We start from the raw sequence: 6,188 nt of genomic DNA, 5'->3' as shown, positions 1-6,188 counted from the left end.
GTCCTAAATGGCCTACCCCTTATCCTTAGACTGTGACCCCTTGTTCTGGACTCCCCGACCATCGGGAACATCCTTCCTGCATCTAGCCTGTCTAGCCCTGTTAGAATTTTATAAGTTTCGATTAGATCCCCTCTCAATCTTCTAAACTCCAGTGAGTACAAGCCCAATTGACCCAATCTCTCCTCGTACATCATTCCTGCCATCCCGGATATTAGCCTGGTGAATCATCGCTGCAGTCCTTCCATGGCAAGAACATCCTTCCTCAGATAAGTCGACCAAAACTGCACACAATACTCAAGGTGTGGTCTCACCAAGGCCCTGTACAACTGCAGCAAGACATCCTTGTTCCTGTACTCAAACCCTCTTGCTACGAAGGCCAACATACCAATTGCCTTCTTAACCGCCTGCTGCACCTGCATGCTTAACTTCAGCGACTGGTGCACAAGAACACCCAGGTCTCTTTGCACTTCCGCTTCTACCAATCTATTGCCATTGAAATAATATTCTGCCTTCCTGTTTTTCACATTAATCCACATTATAGTGCATTTCCATGTTTCTGCCCAATCGCCCAACCTGTCCAAATCGTTGGGAATTTCACAACATCCTCCTCACAGCATACCCTCCCACCCAGCTTTGTATCGTTCAGGGAGTGTTTCACAAAAATGAAATTCAGCAGCGGTATCAGAAAATCTCTCCCTGATTCGGGACTTTCATCTCTCCAGCATCTCGTTGCTGATCATTGAACTTCATATAATTTCCACTGCAGCTCGGGGCTAGTGTGCTCTGTAAATGTTACAACAAAACCTTCAGTGTATTTCACTCCGTGTCCAATCCGGTGAGGTCTCCCCTGGTGTGTCAGCTTTCTGTGTTTATAAACATAACCTGAGCTCCGAGATCTGGCCGGGTCCCATTCCCCCGGAGGAATGAGCAGAGTCCACCCGGGATTAGATTTTCTTCCAAAAGAGTGTCACGAAGTTTCTTTAACGTGAGGCCAGAATAGCTCAGTTGGGAGAGCGTTCGACTGAAGGTTCCTTGTTTCGGCTGTTTTACGTTATTTTGTGTCTTTTCCTTTGGTCCAATTCTCGAACAGAACGATTTACACTGAAGTTATTTATCCGCCACTGAAGTATTGGGTTGGAATAGAGAGAAATCAAGGATGGGAAATATTTATATTTTCTGTATTTAGATTTGTTTCCCTATCTCCTTGTACCCTTTTCTGTGTTTTTGTTTCTCTCTGTGACGGGTGAACATTTGATTTGATGCATTTGTCCTAAACTGATGCTATAGAGGTATAAAGTGATGATATTGGGGAGCTTTAATTACCCAATTATCGATTGGGATAATGCTAGGGTAAAGGGAAAGGAGGGGGTGGAATTTCTGAAATATGTTCAGGAAAATTTCCTTGACCAATATCTTCTTGGCCCAACTAGGAAGGAAGCATTTCTGGATCTGGTGCTGGGGAATGAGATGGAGCAGGTCGACCAAGTGCCTGTGAGTGATCATCGTATCATAAGGTCTAGATTAGCAATGGAGAGGAGAAAGGAACAATCTCGAGTGAATTTTCTAAAGTGGAATAGGGCTAACTTTAATGGGATGCGAAAGGATCCAGCCAGGATAAAATGGAACCAAACACTGACAGCAAAAACAGTAACGGAACAATGGGTGATCTTTAAGGAGGCGATTTTCCAAGTACAGGCTAGGTACATTCCAACAAGTGGGAGAAGTAAGGGAACCAAAGCAAGGGCCCCTTAGATGACGAGGGAGATAGAGAAGATGATGAAACAAAAAAGAGGGTGCATGATAAATGACAGTTGAATTCTGCAAGGAAGAACCAGACCAAATACAATAAGTTGAGAGGGGAAGTGAAGATGAAAATAAGATTGCCAAACATGGCGGTGAACATTATAGGGAACTCAACAATCTTCTACCGGCATGTACACAGTATACGGGTAGTAAGAGGTGCGGTGGGGCCTGTTAGGGAAAAAGAAGGTGATATATGCTTAGAGGCGCAGGGCAAGTCTAGAATACTTAGTGAGCACTTTGTCTCGATGTTTACTTAGTAGGTGGATGCTGACAAAACATCAGTTGAAGCAGAAAACTTTTTTTCGCAGCGAGTGGTGATGACCTGGAATTCGCTGCCGATGCAAGTGGTGGAGGTGGAGAATCTCAATGTTTTCAAGGGGAGACTGGATAGGCACTTGAGGGAAATAAACTTGAAGGGCTACGGGGATAGAGTGGGGGAATGGGACGGACTGGATTGCTCTACACAGAACCGTCCGTTACTCGATGGGCCGAATGCCCTCCTGCTGTGCCGTTATGGCTCTATGATGCCTTTGGCACATCTCGCGGTGGTCAGACACGCTGTGTTTATCTGTTCCTGCTTGTGACCATTAAAGTGAACAGGCCGTGAGCTAAACGTACATCAGCAAACCGAGGAAAGACAAATAAAAGGAAAGATGTATTGCAAAGGTGCAATGGATGATATTCAAAATAAATTACCCGTGGCATTTTGTGTGGATTTAATTTTGTAAACTTTGGATTATGCATGTTACGAATATTATAACAAACCGTAGTACAAACAACTTGAATATATGTAGCGCCTTTCACAGAATCATAGAATGGAATGGTTACAGCATGGAAGAAGGCCATTCGGCACATCGAGCCCATGCCAGCTCTCAGCAAGAGCACTTCAGCTAGTCCCATGCTCCCACCCTTTCCCCGTAGCCCTGCATTTTTTTCCTTCAGTTACTTATCAAACTCCCTTTTTAATGTAAGAAGTCAGACAAAACCAGGTTATAGTCCAACAGTTTCTTTTGAAATCACAAGCTTTCGGAGCGCTGCTCCTTCATCAGGTGAAGTAGAGAGATGCCTATGGACACAGATTATATAGTCAGAGAATAATGCCAGATGATTACAGGTAATCTTTCTAACTGCCATTTATCACACCTCGGCAGAGAGATAATCACAGCAATCAAAGGTGTGAATGGTGTCCAAACAGGTCAGTCAGCAAAACATTACATCAAAGAACAATGAGGTAGGGTCACAAGGGGTTAAATGTTGCAGATGCTGGGGTCTGTATGAAAAACAAAATAGACAAAAAACATTTTCTTTGCTGTAAATCACAGCAGGTCCGGCCGCATCTGTGTATTGAGAACAAGCCAATGATGACTCGAGTCTGGATGACCCTATGTCAGGTGTGCTTACATGTAGCGTGACATGAACCCAAGATCTCGTTTGAGCCCGTCCTCATGAGTGCGGAACTTGGCTATCAGTTTCTGCTCTACGATTTTGCGTTGCCGTGTGTCTCGAAGGCCGCCTTGGAGAATGCTTACCCGAAGATCGGAGGCTGAATGCCCTTTACTGCTGAAGTGTTCCCCGACTGGGAAGGAACACTCCTGCCTGGCGATTGTTGCATGGTGCCTGTTCATCCATTGTCACAGTGTCTGCATGGCCTCGCCGATGTACCATGCTCTGGGGTATCCTTTCCTGCAACGTATGAGGTAGACAACTTTGGCCAAGTCACATGAGTATGTACCATGTACCTGGTAGGTGGTGTCCTCACGTGTGATGAAGGTACCTGTGTTGATGATCTGGCATGTCTTGCAGAGGATGCAGTGACAGGGTTGTGTGGTGTCGTGGTCGCTGTTCTCCTGAAAGCTGGGTAATTTGCTGCGAACGATGGTCTGTTTGAGGTTAGGCGGCTGTTTGAAGGTGAGTAGTAGAGGTGTGGGGATGGCCTTAGCGAGGTGTTAATCGTCATTAATGACATGTTGAAGGCTGTGAAGAACATGGCGTAGTTTCTCCGCTCCGGGGAAGTACTGGACGACGAAGGGTACTCTGTTGGTTGTGTCCCATGTTTGTCTTCTGAGGAGGTCTATGCGACTTTTTTGCTGTGGCCCGTCGGAACTGTCGATCGACGAGTCGAGCATCATGTCCCGTTCCTACGAGGGCATCTTTCAGCGTCTGCAGGTGTCCATCACGTTCCTCCTCATCTGAGCAGATCCTGTGTATTCGCAGGGCTTGTCCATAGGGGATGGCTTCTTTAACGTGGTTAGGGTGGAAGCTGGAGAAGTGGAGCATCCTGAGGTTGTCCGTGGGCTTGCAGTAGAGTGAGGTGCTGAGGTGTCCTTCTTTGATGGAGGTTCGTGTGTCCAAGAGTGAAACCGATTCTGAGGAGTAGTCCATGGTGTGTTTGATGGTGGGATGGAACTTGTTGATGTTATCGTGTAGTCTTTTCAATGATTCTTCACCGTGGGTCCATAGGAAGAAAATGTCGTCGATGTATCTGGTGTATAGCGTTGGCTGGTGGTCCTGTGCAGCGAAGAAGGCTTTCTCGAACTTGTGCATAAAGATGTTGGTGTACTGGTGTGTGAATTTGGTCCCCATGGCTGTTCCGTGTGTTTGGGTAAAGAACTGGTTGTCGAAAGTGAAGACATTGTGGTCAAGGATGAAGTGGATGAGTTGTAGGATGGCTTCTGGAGATTGGCTTTTGTTTGTGTTGAGTACTGAGGCTGTCGCAGCGAAGCCGTCATCGTGTGGGATACTGGTGTAGATTGCCAAGACGTCCATCGTGTCGAGGAGTGTTCCTGGTTCAACTGATCCGTGGGTGCTGAGTTTCTGTAAGAAGTCTGTAGTGTTGCGACAGAAGCTGGGGTTCCCTGTACAATGGGTTTCAGGATGCCCTCGACGTATCCAGAGAGGTTCTCACACAGGGTTCGTTGCCTGATACGAAATGGCGTCTGGGTGTGTTGGCTTTTTGTATCTTTGGGAGGCAGTAGAATCTCCCATTAGGGGAGTTCGTGGGATGAGAGCACGTAGGATGCTTTGAAGGTCTGGATCAAAGGTCTTGATCAATCTGTAGAGTTGGCGGATGTGTTCTTTGCTCGGATCTGCGGGTAACTGTCTGTAGTGCTCCTGGTTGTCCAGTTGTCGATATGCTCCTTTGCAATAGTTCGTTCTGTTCTGTATGATGATGGCTCCTCCTTTGTCTTCTGGTTTGATGACGATTTTATGGTTGGTCTTGAGAGCATGGATGGTGTTGCGTTGTGCTCGAGTGACATTCTGGACTGTCTTGTGAGTGCGGCTGATGAATCTGGCATTGATGCATCTGCTGACAGCTTGAGAATACATGTCAAGCTTAGTGCAGCGACCCTCTGGAGGGGTCCAATTTGACTCTTTTTTCTTTGGTTGCTGCACTGCGGATCCCTCTGTCTGCTGTTTCGGATCATTGGTTCTCTTTTGGGTTCGCTGCTGACATCTTGGGATTTGTGGAAGAATTCCCGGAGCCTCATTCTCCTGACAAATTACTCTGTGTCTGCCGCAAGACTGATGGGGTCCATTTTGCTGGTGGGGCAGAAATTGAGCCCTCGGCTGAGAACTTCAATTTCGTCTGGTTGAAGGGTGTGTTCAGATAAGTTGACAATGGACTTCCCTGTGGTTTCAACCGTGGTACCGTGGGAGGCTTGGTTGCTGCTGCTGGTGATGCCAAGTTTCTCAAGTTCCTGTTCTTGCTATGCATGTAGGCAGCATAGTTCCGTTGCCCCGTCTGTTTGGCGGTGTCTCATAGCTGATCTGCTGTGTCCTGAGCACAGGCTGAGAACATGGACTCTATCTCGGTTTTGAGGTTGCGGCGTCTGCTGTAGAGCTGGTGTACGAGATGGTTGATGAGTGTGCGAGAGGTACGATGGCAGAGTCTCTCAGCATAGTCTGTGTTGTAGACCGACTTGAGTGGGTTCGTGATCTGTAGTCCTGTCGGGATCTTGTCTACTTTCTTGCATCTCTGTAGAAACTTGATGTCTGTGTCGATATGCGCAATCTTCTTGGAGATCCTCTCCACATTGAGCCAGCATCTCCACATTGAGCCAGCAGTTTGTGGTGTCGATAGTAGCCATGGTGTGGCGATGCTGGTGTTGGACTGGGGTGGAAAAATGTAAGAAGTCACACAACACCAGGTTATAGTCCAACAGTTTTATTTGAAATCACAATCTGTCGGAGCGCTGCTCCTTCATCATGTGAAGTGGAGAGATGCCTATAGACACAGATTATATAGTCAGAGAATAACTGCCATTTATCACACCTCGGCAGAGAGATAATCACAGCCATCAAAGGTGTGAATGGTGTCCAAACAGGCCAGTCAGGAAAACATTACATCAAAGAACAATGAGGTGGGGTCACAAGGGGTAAAATGT

General features: G+C 46.8%; 1 pseudogene; it reads right to left on the bottom strand.

The window, feature by feature from the left end:
* Positions 1-3,749: 3,749 nt before the first annotated feature.
* LOC147095318 (uncharacterized) lies at positions 3,750-4,386 on the bottom strand (annotated as a pseudogene).
* Positions 4,387-6,188: the final 1,802 nt, after the last annotated feature.

The sequence above is a fragment of the Somniosus microcephalus genome, unplaced genomic scaffold, assembly GCF_052327205.1.
Source record: "Somniosus microcephalus isolate GS21.2 unplaced genomic scaffold, FLI_Smic_1.0 unresolved_chr1, whole genome shotgun sequence".
In the NCBI taxonomy this organism is placed as follows: domain Eukaryota; kingdom Metazoa; phylum Chordata; class Chondrichthyes; order Squaliformes; family Somniosidae; genus Somniosus; species Somniosus microcephalus.
Note: the sequence above shows the minus strand (reverse complement) of the source record. Positions and strands in the feature narration are given on the sequence as shown.